Here is a 15,856-nt window from a genome sequence, read left to right as displayed (position 1 = left end):
ACTAAACCCCTCAAAAGCTTATCTTTATGACTAACTTTACTCTGTTTAATATAGGTACCTCTCAAAATCAAACTCATGTTCTTTCGCCAGTCTTTGAAGACGTTAGGCCAATTGCTACCATATTGCCTAATGAACCAGTCGAAGAAAGTCAATCCACTGACGAATCCCCACCTACTCATCAAAACAAAAATTTGGAAGAAGATCACCCATTCTCAGGCAGCGACAATGTGAACCCCCAAACACATGACAGTGAAGATACTGCATCGGAGCAAGATGCTATGGAGGAAATTTCTCAACCAGAAAAACCAGATCCTCAAGGGACTTCGACTCTTGAGACGAAAACCATTCCTGAGACAACTTCGACGCTTGCCCCCATGAAGCCTACTCCTTTGGAGCTGGAACAACTTAAGCAAACTGATCCTCTTAGTTTCTTAAAGGCCATCATGGATGCGAATACTTCTTCGCCTTCGGAGCTTAATGTCTCTCCAGTTGCAACTGTAGAATCTAGTGACAAAGAGGATATTCCTAGCCTCCTCCGACAAATAAAAGAAAGATTCTTTGGGGTCAATCTTGTAGACGTCCTCAACCGGGAACCTATTAAGAGTCACAACTTAAATCAACTTCTAAAGAAGGTAGATTTGCTTCAAGTCTCCACAGAAGTTTCAGAGGTAATTGTTCTGTTAGACTCTCTACTCGAGCAACTCCAGGCCAACATTCTTCGAAGGCAAAATGTCGAAAAAGAGCTATCTGAGACAAAGGCCTCTCATGACTCTTCATGGAACTCTGCTGTGGACACAACAAAACAAGGTGAGGCCCTCAAGCTCAAACATTCAGAAAATCAGAAGGCCTTTGATGATTATGAGAAGAACATCAACTCCTGGAAACAAGAGATAAAGGCACTCGAGGGCAAGATAAAAGAAGCTGAACGTTGTCAGGCAGCCATACAAAAATCTAACCAACAAGATTTGCTCGAAGTGGTGCAGTCGGGCATTAGACATTTCGAGACTGCACAGAAATTAGTGCCAAAAATCGAAAGTTTGAAGAAACAACGGGCACTAATCGAGCTTCGTATGTCTTCGTGGGAGACTCAATATTTGAAGATCAAAACGGATCTCCCTAAGGATTTTAACTAGATATTTTCAGTCCTGTTACTTGTTGCACCTTTGTTTTGTAATCGAGACTACTGTAGACTCATAATATTTGTATGCTTGACTCCCATCTATATCTATAATGTTTGCCAGCATTACTTTCAGCGAATCTAAACATTTCTGCCAAAATATATCCTTAGATTCTCTACAGTGCTTTTTATTTAATGCAACATGTAGAATCCTGAACATCTTTCGCAGCATTCTTGCCTCTAGACTTGACGTTTCCCCTTCTCTAGCCATAATCATTATTAAACAGTGACGTCACTTTCTCCAAGACGTCGGTTTAAGACGTGCGTGCATCCGTTTCATGATTACTTTTCAACTTCCAAGGGCGGGAAACGGCGGAAGCCATAACTTCTTTCTTTGGAAAACCAACCGCAGTCCAATCACTCATTAACAATTAAAAACCACCCTTCAGTATTCCCAGTCTATATAAAGGGTCAAATATTGTCTTCATTTCTTCATTGATGCGTTTTCTCTCCAAACCAAACACAGAAAAAAGAAAACACACAACTTCTCTTTCAGAACAACTTTCTTATCTTGCAATGGCTGAACCCCTCTTTTTTAACGACATCAAAGCCCTTATCAGAGGCGAGTTCAGACTCTCTGAGGATGAACTTGTTCGCCATTTCATCAACATCGAAACCCTGTTTGTCAACCAAGAACTGGACTTCTATTTTGAAGAAGTCTTGGAGGGTGCTATTTACCCCAACATGGTGGCAGAATTCTGGATGAATGCGTCTTTACGCATAGATCCTGAAGGTAGGACCACCATTGATTCTGAAATTCGACATGCTCGTCTCAGCATTACCCCCACCACTATTGCCAACCTGATAAAATGCAATAACTCTGGTGAAACTTTTGATGACAACAGTTTCAGCATGACTACTCATCTCATGTTGAGAACTCTTATGGACAATGATCGCTTCAGTGCCAAAGTCATCAGGATCTGGCACCAGATGCTCGTGGGGAACTTCCAACCTCGGCGGATCGACGAAAACAACATCATGGTTGAAGACTTGGAGTTCATCCTCTGTGGTCTTCGAGGGAGGAAAATTAACATTCCTTTAATGATCTTCAAAGGACTTGTTAAAGCTGTCTCTGCCGGTGTTGACCGTCGAGGGAGTGTGACTTGTCTCCCCTACGGGAGACTCCTTAGTTACATTTTTCTTAAGAAAGGCGTAGTGAGAAGGATGCGTGATTCTGGAGCCAGGGATATGTTCGAGGCTGAACCTTCTCCTGTGTTGTCTTTGGACAATTTAGACCAGAGGATTAACTAGCAAGTTTTTACCTTAGGTTTAATCTTTTATATATATATGCCTTCCTTTCTTTTTGTAACCTCAGATCCTATTCTTTGGATCTTTTTGTAATGAATGTACTTCTATGCTTGAAATGAAAAGAATATTTTGGTGTCTTCTTTGATTTTTCTTTCCATAATTCTTTCTGATTGTGAAGCCATTTTGATCAATGTGAAGTATATTTTTTGACACATTGTTGCACCCCAATTTTTGACCTCTGAGATCCCATCATTTTCTAAGTGTTATGATCATTATTGTTATACCCCAAAGTTTGCCCGCGTTTTTTTTTTTCAAAGAGAAGTCAAAAGACTTCTGTCTAAAAATTTGGAGTTTTATACAATCTTGGATTTTTATTTCATAAATATCCTGAATTTATGAATACTCAATTTTTAGAATTTTTTATACAGTATTTTGGTTCGCTGTTAAATTTATTCTTACATAAACGCCAAATACTGTTTATCACTTCATACACTGTTTATTTGAGATTTATTTTCAGATAAATAATGCTGACGCAGTTTGTGCAGAATTAAAATTTGCAGGCGCGGAGTCCGGATTTCAGATTATGCTGGTAACAATTAAATTATTATTGGTTTTATTTCGCACTAATTTTTATTTTTTATACTATATTATTTTTTTTCAAAATCTCTTTCTTTCTTTTCAAATATCTTCCTTTCTTTTCAAATCTCTTTCTTTCAAATTAAATTCTAGCTTTATTCTACACCCCTTTTCTTTTCAAAAAAACCTACCATACTTTTTTTCAAATCCTACTACTATTCAAAACGGTACACTCCACTCCCAACGTCTCTATCTCTCTCTTTTCACTCTATAAATACTCCTCATTTTTTCCATAAATTCTCACATCAAATTTCACTCATCTCCCAAATTTCTCAAACTTCTATCTCATAATTATTTTCTCTTCTTCCTCGGCAAAAATGGCAAAGTGGATGGATACACTTTTTCTTATAGTCATCACTATTTTTACAGTGATCATGTCCTTCTTCTGTCTGCATAGTCCTGAAAAATGCGGACCTGCGATGGTTACACTTCCGATCATCTATTTTCTGTTGTTCATAGCATGGATTATTAATCGTCATTTTTAAAGTTTGTTGTATCTGTCGCTTTCAAATAGTGTACCGTCTATTTTATTTGTCGTACTATTCATTATATTATGTAATATTTGTACTGTTAGTATTAAATGTTGTACTATCTGTCGTACGGTAGTTTAATTATCAAGATAATATTATGTGTGTTAAATATTTATTTTTCTGTGCATTAAATATTTATTTTCAAGGTTATTATCGGTATTTTCGTTCGCGTACAGTATATTTTATTTATTTATTATGTTTGTGTTTTTCTAACAGCTCAGGTAAATAAATTTTTCACCATTAACACAACAAAAACAAAAAAAGAAAAAAATTAACTTTAAACTGTTGAATTTTCACTTTAACTGTTACGTTAATACCCGGACAGCTAGTTACCAGTCAAACCCGCTATCAGCGCATTTCTCCGTGTTTGTACCATCAGTCAAATCAATTTTTCGCACTTCAAATTTCCAAGATTTTGTTCTAGAAGTCTTCTGATAATCACGTGGTCAACAGAGACTCAACACTGCACAAAAATCAGGTACGCCTAACTGTCTCCTACACAAACAGTCCCTAACTAGGGTTTTTGTTTTTTTTTCAGGAGAACGAGTTTTTAAGACCTCAAATGGATTTCATGGATCTCCATATGTCTCAAAATACCACCAGACAAATTTTCAAACTTCGATTCGCTCAGACGCACAGTCAACAGCTCAAACAGTCAACAGACGACCAGTTTGACCAAAAAGTCAACAGACAATCAAAAATGCAATTTTTTGTCAACATCCATATTTTGTCAAAAGATTCATCATGTGATCAATGGTTGATCATAATTCATCAAGAAAAGTTCAGAAATCGACAAAACTCAAAATTGCAAAATTAGAGTTTTTTAGCTAAAAGTCAACTGAACTTTGACCGACCATAACTCTCTCATAATTTATCAGAAAAATTCCAACCAAAGCTCATTCTCAAGGAAATTCAATTCTCTACAACTTTGATGTTGGGACCAAGGTCAAGAAATGCTTCCGCCTAAGAGATATAAGCCAAAACATTACGGGTCATTTTGAAAGTCAACAAAAAGCAGTTTTTTGTCAAAGCCCATATCATCAAAATAACTTCTCCAAATGCAAAAAAGCTTCCAAAGTGGCTTGTAGAGGACATCTTGGGCTTTCCAAAAAGTTAAAGAACACTTTCATAGGATCAAAATTGAGGGAGATATGCCTTGATGAAGTTGACCTTTTTTGGAAAAATGCATGAAACAAGTAATGACCAAAATTTGATTTTTTTTCAAAAAGGCCAATCTTTTGTGATTCAATCTTGATTCTCATATGTTTAAAGGGCATCCACGACCCATCCATGATTCATGACATTTTTATTTCATTTTAATTAAATTTTATTCATTTAAAGTTTAATTAAAGTGAGATAATTCAAAGATATTATCAAAGATGCTTATGGTTGCCAATCAAGACCAATTCAAGATGCTTAAATATATTATTGCAAGGTTGAAGAGAATAATACTTGAGTGTTTTAACCATGGTTAAGAAATACACTCATTGAAAATATTCCATTATCATATTTTTTCCACAAAATCAATCATGACAATTTCCACTTGCAAGGCTTCCAAGATCAAACTCTTTGCCTATAAATAGAACTTCATTTTCTTCATTCAAGGGGAGGAAAAAAAGGGAGAAACAAGAGGAGAGCACAACAACAAACACCAAAGCCATAGCATAAGTTTTATATTTTCCAAAAGTTTCAATAAACTTGTAAAAATCAAGGCTCATTCAAATAGCCACTTTCAATCAATTTCAATCACTCTTTTCCACTCTTGGAACATCATAGAGTAAGTACAATGTAATTTTTAATATGTAGTAGTGTTAGGAGTTCATGAATTAAAAACTCCATATTTATGCATATTTTCAATTTCTCAAAAAAAAATGTTTTAATTTTAGTTTTAAGTTGATAAAATGTTTATTTAATTTTTAACATAAAAATATTTTATTTCTTTTCATAATTAATTTATATTGCTTAATTAATTAGTAATTATGTAAATATTGCTTTTTAATTATTTTTAACCAATCAAAAAACTCCAAAAATATTTTCCTTTTAGATTTAGGTTTATATTTTTTATAATCTAATTTTTGACATATAAAATAATATTTTTCTTGTTAAGTTTAATTATTTGTATAATTATTTGTTTAATTAGCTTGTTAATTAACTTAAAATCAAATTCCAAAAAAAAATCACAAAAAGAATGAATTAAGTTTAATTTTTTTTATATTTATTTTTGTATATTATTTGATATTATTTCTTATCTTTTTCTTTGTCCCGAATTGGAATAAAAGATCAAATATGGCAGAGATTGTATGCAGTTGATTTAAGACTTTTGGAAATTTATCGTGTAGTCGCTACGATTCTATCAAGCTTCTGATAAATTTTCATTAACTTTAAATCCGAGATCATCATTCACTCACCATCGATCTTCACTAACATCGTGGATATACTTGACTAGCTTCAAGATGATTCGCGTGCTAACATACTAACAATTGACTTTAATTTCCGCATTTTATTATATTGTTCTTTATATTTCTTGCTTTATGCTTTATTTTATTATTTATTATTTATGTTTCTGTTATTTTTCCTTTGTCCACTTGGACATATTATTTATATTTCTGTTATTTTTTCTTTGTCCACTTGGACATATTATTTATATTTCTGCTATTTTTTCTTTGTCCATTTGGACATATTATTTATATTTCTGCTATTTTTTCTTTGTCCATTTGGACATATTATTTATATTTCTGCTATTTTTCTTTGTCCACTTGGACATATTATTTATATTTCTGCTATTTTTCTTTGTCCACTTGGACATATTATTTATATTTCTGCTATTTTTCTTTGTCCACTTGGACATATTATTTATGTTTCTACTATCTTTTCTTTGTCCATTTGGACATATTATTTATGTTTCCGCTATTTTTTTTCTTTGTCCATTTGGACATATTATTTATGTTTCCGCTATTTTTTCTTTGTCCATTTGGACATATTATTTATGTTTCTGTTATTTTTTCTTTGTCCATTTGGACATATTATTTATGTTTATGCTATTTTTTCTTTGTCCATTTGGACATATTATTTATGCTTCTGTTATTTTCTCTTTGTCCATTTGGACGTATTATTTATGTTTATGCTATTTTTTCTTTGTCCAATTGGACGTATTATTTATGTTTCTGTTATTTTCTCTTTGTCCATTTGGACATATTATTTATGTTTCTGCTATTTTCTATTTGTCTATTTTGCTAACGTACAGGAAAGATCTTATAAATTAAGAGTAAGTAACTCCTAATTGCTTGCTCAAACACTTCCATTTTCAAGCAACGTATTTTCAAAACTTCTCATCTATTTTCAAAACTTTCATCTGGTATTTGAAGGGCATTATTCCCGGTGAAACTCTTCAGAGACCTATATGACCTATTGTCCATCTTCACTTCTTCTATTTTCAAATCAACAAAGCATTTAAAAAAAGTGAGCTAAGCAATTAAGAGCCCATGGATAACCATGGATACAAAGGGTGCTTAAAACCTTCCCTTTGTATAACCAACCCCCTGAACCCAAAATCTGTCAAAAGGTCTTTCCTGTTCTTTTATGCCTTTCCTTTTTTGGATAAAATAAAAGTCGGTGGCGACTCTTGCAAAAAAAAAATAACAAAAAAAAGAAAGAGCAAGGAGTCAGTTTGCAAAAAAACCGAGTTTACACACATGCCTGACCATTTTGGCTTTTCGTAGTACCCTGAGTATCTACGTCTTTGCAATCCTTACTTCGTGCATACTTGGTTTATATCTCTTCAAATATTTCCCGTTTACTCTCAAGATCCTATGATCTTCTGCTAATTCTTCAATTTCGTAAGCATTGTTCGAGAATACTTTTAAGATTCGAAAAGGTCCTTCCCAATGTGGGGACCATTTACCAAGTGCCTGATTCTTTCGATCTATAGGTAAAATAACTTTCCAGACTAAGTCATTATTAACAAAAGTTTTACCTTTCACCTTTTTATTATAAGCTCTGGACACTCTTTCCTTTTGCCTTTTTATCATTTCCAGTGCTCGAAGTCTGTCTTCGTCCAAATCTACTAATTCATTCATCATTAACTCCCAGTATACGTTGGGAGGAATGTCTGCTTGTCTTTGTATTCTTACTGATTGCAAACATATCTCAATCGGGAGTACTGCATCATGTCCAAACGTCAACTGGAAAGGAGTTGTATTTGTGGCTTCTTTTGGAGATGTCCGACAAGCCCAGAGTGCTTGATCTAAAGTCTTATGCCAATTCCTAGGTTTCTTTCCCACATGTTTCTTAATAAGGCCAATTATTATTTTGTTTGCTGCTTCGACCTGTCCATTTGCTTGGGCGTAATAAGGTGTAGAAGTAAATAACTTGAAACCTATTTCTCTGGCAAAATCTTGCATTTTTCGTCCAGTAAAGACTGATCCCTGATCAGTTGTTATACTTTCTGGGATTCCAAACCTATATATAATGTGTTTCTGAATGAACTCAATCACAGCCTCTTGGTCCACATTTGCCAGTGGTATTGCTTCGACCCATTTTGTGAAATAGTCTATTCCTACCAAAATGTACCTTTAACCTTTAGATGATTTGGGGTGAATTTCTCCAATCAAATCTAATGCCCATCCCCTGAAAGGCCATGGTTTTACTATCGTACTTAATTCGTTTGCTGGAGCGTGTTGGATACCTGCATGTTCTTGGCACTCTTGGCACCCTTTCGCGAACTCTATGCAATCCTTTAACATCGAAGGCCAATACATCCCATAACGAAACAAGAGCCATTTCATTTTGTGCCCTGCTTGATGTGCACCACATGCCCCACTATGTACGTTCGACAGAGCCAAATATGCCTCTGCTTCACCCAAGCATTTCAACAATACCCCTTCAGGAGTTTTCTTGAATAATTCATTTCCCATCAAAAAATATGACAATGCTCTATACTTGGTTCTCTTGTCTGTATCCGTCGAAGGGTTTTTTAGGTAGCTAACAATTGGACTCCTCCAATCTGTGTCTGCCAACGAGTCTATATTTAGTACTTCGAATTGTTCTTTGTTGGCATAACCCAATTGTGAGTTCTCTAGATCACTTGGCGAAAGTTTAGTAAACATTGCTCTTCCTCTTACTTCAATCAATTCCTCCAACTTTTCTTTTGATACTTTATATCCTGAAGCTAATTGTGCCAAGTCGTTTGCTTCCTGGTTATTCACCCTTGATACGTGTTTTAATTCCACATATTCGAATTTCTTGAGCAGCATATTTGCGATGACAAAATACATGATCAAATTCTCTTTGATACACTTGTACTCCTTTGTCAATTGTTTGATGACCAATTCGGAGTCTCCTTTAATTTCGGCTCTGGTTGCCCCCAATTCTAACAAAGCCTCAAGTCCAGCAATTAATGCTTCGTATTCAGCTTCATTGTTGGAGCATAATGGACCTTCGATTTTAAACTTGAGCTTTGTTGGAATTCCATCAGGAGAAATTATCAATATTCCAACCCCAGTACCCTCTCTATGCGTTGAACCATCGAAGTATAACTTCCAAGGTTTTAAGTCCACATAATGCTGATGATTCTCAACCACTGCATGGTCGACAATGAAGTCTGACACAATCTGACCTTTCATTGCCTTGAGAGGCTGAAATATTAATGAATATTCAGTAAGGGCCAAAGCCCATTTGCCAATTCGACTATGTAGTATTGGCTTAGATAACATATGTTTAATAACATCACAATGAGATGAAACGTAAACATCAACTGGCTTTATATAATACTTAAGTTTGATACAGGAGAAATACAAACAAAGGCAGAGTTTTTCTATATCAGTATATCTAGTCTCTGCATCATTGAGTACTCTACTTAAGTAATAAATGGCTCTCTCGATGCCATTCTCATCCTCCTGGGCAAGCATGCTGTCTATTGTTTTATCTGATGCTGAAATGTATAGGCGCATGTGCTTCTTCCCATTTGGGGGAGATAGAATTGGTGGACAAGTCAAGTATTGCTTTATCTGATCGAAAGCTTCTTGATGTTCAGCACGCCATTCGAATTTTCCTTGCTTAAGCCGAAGTAGAGGTGAGAAAGCTTGCGTGCGTCCACTCAAGTTAGAGATAAATCTCCTTAAGAAATTTATTTTGCCCAATAATGATTGTAGTTCTTTCTTCGTGGATGGGGACTTGGTTTCCCTAATGGCTTTCGTCTTGTTCTGGTTAATTTCTATCCCTTTTTTGTGGACTACGAACCCCAAGAAATCACCCGCCTGCACAAAGAAAGCACATTTAAGGGGGTTCATCTTCAAGCCATATTTCCTCATTCTTTCGAATGATTGGCTCAGATGATCAAGATGACTCATACCCGAGGTAGATTTTACCACAATGTCATCTATATACACTTGCATGAATGTTTCTATGAAGTCATGAAATATAGAGTTCATTGCTCTTTGATAAGTTGCCCCAGCGTTTTTCAAACCAAAAGGCATCACAACCCATTCGTAAGTGCCTATTGCCCCTGGGCAACGAAATGCTGTCTTGGATACATCATCTTCTGCTATAAAAATTTGATTGTATCCCGAATATCCATCCAACATGCTCAAATACTCAAAACCTGCAGCTAAGTCTACTAACATTTCTGCTATAGGCATGGGATACTCGTCCTTAGGAGTAGCTGCATTAAGGTCACGAAAGTCTATGCATACTCTTAATGAGCCATTCTTTTTAATTACAGGTACTATATTAGCAATCCACTCAACATACCTTGTAGTTTGGATAAATTTGCACCGTAAGAGTCTTTCGACCTCTGCTTTAATCTTCGAGTGAATCTCTGGCGCGAATCTTCTGGGAGTTTGCTTTATGGGCTTCTTCCCTTCTTTAATTGGTAATTTTAATTCGACTAAATCCCTTCCTAGACCAGGCATCTCATCATAGTCCCAAGCAAAACAATCTCTGTTTTCTTTCAATATTTTGATGAGCGTTGCTTTCAATTCTGGTTCTAGTTTCGCGCTGATATACGTTATCCTTTTTTGATCACTGTCTCCAAGATTTACTTCTTCAAGTGGATCTTGGGCCAACATCTTTATATTCGACGCCATTGGGTCTTTTTCGAACCCCAAAGGTTCCTCGTCGTATATTGCATCCAGCCTTTGGTTTGGTTCTTCTCTTACGATCTCTTCGTCTGGAGTCGTGTGTTCAGGGAGTTCGAAACTCGCACGTATCTCCAATTCTGTTATTCCTTCTTTGGGTAAAACTGCATCTATCTTTGTATCTGATAGTTCGGCTTCGAGAGCCGCCTTCCTTTTGTTCTCGTCCACATAGGCCGAAATCTTTTCGAAGAACGAAGACTCAGACATGATTAATGTCGTCGTCCCAGCCTGTTGGCCGTACTGTCGGATAATTCTCCAATGGTGCTGTATCTGGTGGACCATCCATGATCTCTCTATCCCATTGGAATCCATTTGGGTGTAAAGTTAAATAGTATAATGCATTTTTATTTAGGGTATACATCTCTTCTGCAGCATGACAAGGGCCTATGTTTGCCAGATTCCTGTCGAAGTTGGTTTTGTTCACCTAGTTGACCTCAGCCATGTAGTAACTCTGATCACCTTCGATATTCTCCACTATACCATCTTCTCTCCAAATTGTCACCCTCTGATGCATTGTTGAGGGCACAGCTGCTACTCCATGAATCCATTCCCTGCCAAGCAAAAGGTTGTAGTTTGCCTTTGCTGGTATAACCATGAACATGGTTGGCCTGGTAACTGAGCCTACTGTCAAATTGACTTCAACAACTCCCAGTGTTTGTCCTATTTTGCCTTCGTAGTTAGATAAAACCATGTTATGTGGCCTTATATCCGTATCGAACATACCAATTCTTTTTAGCATGTATTGAGGCATTAGGTTCACTGCTGCTCCCCCATCAACTAGGACTTTATTAATGCCAATGTTCTCAATCTTGGCCCTGATATAGAGTGGCTTCAAATGATTTCGCATACCCTCATCAGGCCTTTCGAAGAAAGCATTCTGTTCTTCTACGGCACCATTATTCAGCACATAGTAACACACAGGTTTGTGTTTTGTCATTTCTTCGATATCAGCCTCTTCACAGTCTTCTACTTCAGTTTCCTGATTAAACTCGTGAGGGAGTACGGAAACAACATTGCAATTCAAGTTTACAGATGACACTCCATCAGAGTCAAAATCATTTGTCACTCTATCCTCTTCTTTCCAAGAATTTGAACGCATCTTGTCTTCTTCATCCAAGAGTTTTTCAGCTTCGAACAATCTGCGTTCTACCGGAGGTTTGTTTGACTTTGCCCCCTGGTATGGGACTTGGTTGCTACTAGATTCTCCAGCTTCTCTTGGCCTGTATTCCTTCTGAGCCTTTCTTATTCTCTGATGCCTTCTCCACTGGGACCGAGACATAGGATTTTTTCCTTTATAATTCTCCAAACGATACGCCTCTCGATTTGATCTTTGAAATTGTTTCCTATATGCCATTGCAGTTCTACCACCTTGGTCCCAACTTCGCCATTTGTTGGTTCTTGCATCAGCTTGCACCCACCTATCCCTTGGCGCATCTGCAGGGATTCTGAAAGTTACCCTTCGAGTTCTGGGGTGTGGGCTATCAGGCCTCTTTGTTGGAGTCCGTATGTCGAAATCGTACAGGTTAGGACGCAACCCCTGAGTTTCTTGACTCATGTAGCAATACACACGTTCGAATGATCGTGCTAGCATTTCGTCATAGACTGCCCCACATCTTGGGCAGAGAGCAACTTCAGTGTTTTCTTTGTGGCATCTGACCAAAAATCCTACCAAGCTTTCCTCCATCTTTGGGTACAGTTGTAGTAGGGGATTTGGCTCTCTTCTTGGGTGTTCCCACCTTTCGCGTCGAACCCTTTCGAAGTTGGCTTCGACCCTTCGATTCAGCATGATCGAACACCTTGGACACATCCATTGCTTACCACCATTTCTCTCGTGGCAATTCCAGAGATATTCCTTGAGGCTTTCGGTTCTTGGAGGGACTTCGATGCCCCCATTTTTCCTCGTCAGCCATGTCTCTAGTTCGCCAAATTCAGACACTGGTCGTCTGGCGCTGACCATGTTAACCGCTGCTGGAGGAACTTCAGAGATCTGGATTTTCTGGAGTTTCATCCTGAGGTCTTCAGTGGCCTCACTGTTTTCTTCCTTCGATGCTTCAGTTATTTCTGTCTTGGAAGATTCTTCAACAACAGTGTTGAAGACTATTTCACTTTTTAGGCTTTCAGTAGCCTGCTTTCCATTGAACATTGCTTTAGTCTCCACAACCTCGACTTCAGAAGCCTCCACCATGTTGATATCTTCTACCTCGCAGAGGCTAGCGTCAACAATGTTTAGGGGATTGGTATCGACCCTCATATGACTCTTGGTCTTGTCAGCAAACTTCAACCTTCCATCATTGAGAGCATTTTGAATTAGATCCCTGAAAAGAAAACATTGAGAAGTTTTATGGCCTAAAAACTCATGATATTTACAAAAACCTCTTTTCTTCCGTTGTTCCAACGGAGGAATTTTTGAATTTGGAGGTAGTATCATTTGGCCATCTTTTACCAATAAATCAAATATTTCATCACACTTGGTAATGTCGAATGTATAAGTTTTCTTAGGGAACCTATCATTCTTATCGTTTTCTACTGGGTTTTTTCCATTGGCAGGATTTAGCAATTTGCAGGCGTAAGGTGGCGCTTCTTTCAATTCAGCTAAGTCTATTTCGACTTCTTCAGGGCTATACGAGCCATTAAAAGACTCATCATCAGCGTCCTCGGCTTCGACGTACGCTACTCTTTCTTTCTTATAACTTTTATTCGCCCTAACTTTTTCTGCCTTCAGTCGTTCGACTTGTCGAACCCTGTCTGCTAATTGGGCCATGTCCCTAAGGTATTGGGTATCTAGTTTCTTTCTTATTGAATAATCTAGACCACCTGCAGCCATTTCAACAAGTTCATGCTCTGGGACTGTTGTAAAACACCTTGATTTCAACAGACGGAACCTATTTAAATAATCATCAATTGTTTCTGTGAATTTTCTTTTAACACTGGCCAATTCTTTCAAACTTATCTTAGTTTGACCCATGTAGAATTGCTCATGAAAAAGTCTTTCCAAGTATGCCCATGCATCTATCGAATTTGGTGGCAAAGTAGTAAACCAAATGAAGGCATTTTTTGTCAGCGAACTAGGGAAATACTTGATCCTTAAATCCTCGTTTCCCGCTAAGTCTCCTGCTTCTGTCAAATATCTAGCAATATGTTCCACCGTTGACTCATTAGTTTCGCCTGAAAATTTTTGTAAATTTGGGTACCTTAGTGCCCCTCGGCAATTCTGTCTGCATGATATAATCTGATATAGGGGATGTATAGTTTGGACGCCTAAGTCCAGTACTAAGGCCATTATTGGCCATAACCCTTTCTATCATGGCAGTTAAGTTATTTTCTGTAGCCAGATTTTCTCTTCTGACTCTTTGAACAACCTCATCTGGGTGTTCGTTCCTACCCACAATCCTTAATCTGGGTCGCTCCTCCTCCGTTTCTTGTCGAACAGGGACGGTTCTTTGATTTGAAGCTTCTAAGTTAATTATTGGAGTTCCTTCGAACACCTCCGTTCTTCGTGAGGGGCCTACATCCCTAGTGGCTGTCCTAGATGACGGAACTATGTCTTGTACACGTTCTAAAATGGGCCTCTCTTCTTGATTCGAAGGCTGTTTGTCTTTCCTTTTAGGTGGCGTTACTCCCATGAATTCTGCCATTCGATTCATTTGAGATGATATCTTTTGGAAAGTCTCCATGTTTTCTCTATTTGTAGTAGTAACATTTGCCATTAGTGGGCTTAAAACTGAAGTCAATTCTCTGGCCAAAACCCCTACCATATCATGGTTGCTTGCATCCATTTCTTGTCGAAATGCTGCTTGGTTATTTGTGGTGAAGTGAGGCATCTGGGTAGAGAAACCAGTGTTATGTGCACTTCGACCCACTGAACTAACATTTGGTGAAAATGTCGCATTGTTAGTTGGGGCATATATAGGTCCTGCCCCTCGTACGCCTGCTCCATATTGGTATGGCATTCCGTATGGATTATTTGGTCTCCATTCGAAAGCAGAATTCGCGCCTTGACCAAACAAATTGTTTGCAGCATTTGTCGAGGCAAACAATACGTCCTCTGCGCTTGTGGATAAGGGTGCGGTTGTCGACACTGAAACTGGAATAGTCCCTGAAGGCCCTGTATTATTTTCAGGCAAAGCCTGGGAATTATCTGCAGGTCTCGGTCCATTTGGACCCGTTGCATCTCGTGTTTCTTGAGTCGAAGTCGAATTTGCCGCTCCTGATCCTGAACCTTGTGGGGGATCTTGATTACCCCCTGCACTGGCCGTAACGACCATTTTCCTGTTGTACCTTCGTTTGGGAATCGGTTGTGCACTGTTCTTTAATTTACCGTTCCTAAGGTTCATACAAGATCTTGATATTGTCTAGACAAAAATAAAGCAATTGATTAAAACAATCTGCTTGACACCGTCCCACTGGGCGTGCCAATTTGTTTACGGTGATTTCCGGTAAACAACCGCTAGTCTTCCAAACTATAATAAATATGATTTGGTTACTTGCAGGATCGACTAGATTGATCCTAGGACACATAGTCAAGAAGATTGTCATCAACGTTCATTCGGACCATATTCATTATTTGTTCTTTAATCGAGCAACGCTTATCGAAGAAGACAAATAATGAATATGGTCCGAATGAACGTTGATGACAATCTTCTTGACTATGTGTCCTAGGATCAATCTAGTCGATCCTGCAAGTAACCAAATCATATTTATTATAGTTTGGAAGACTAGCGGTTGTTTACCGGAAATCACCGTAAACAGTACCAGAACTTCTGATATTGTGTCTTTCTAATGTTGTCGTATAAGGCTTTATACCATAGTATCTACACACTCAATGAAACCACTAGTAATAAAATTTTTACCCATAAAATATATGCTTGTTATCATCAAAATTAGATTCTGAACATAGATTCTCAATCTTGTTCTAACAGACCATACTTTTTGAGATCCAATGTAAATGAGGTGAGATGTCAAGATAAAAAATTGGGGTGCAACACCTATTAGTATGTGACATCGTATATTTACCCTATTTATAATTATTTCTTTTAATGATTCATACAAATTCTTAATATATAAATTTGCATCATTGAACAAATAATTTGAGGGATTAAAACCAATCAATTAAAATTTAGAGGGTCAAAATC

This window comes from Vicia villosa, unplaced genomic scaffold (assembly GCF_029867415.1).
Source record: "Vicia villosa cultivar HV-30 ecotype Madison, WI unplaced genomic scaffold, Vvil1.0 ctg.001069F_1_1, whole genome shotgun sequence".
In the NCBI taxonomy this organism is placed as follows: Eukaryota; Viridiplantae; Streptophyta; class Magnoliopsida; order Fabales; family Fabaceae; genus Vicia; species Vicia villosa.
Note: the sequence above shows the minus strand (reverse complement) of the source record.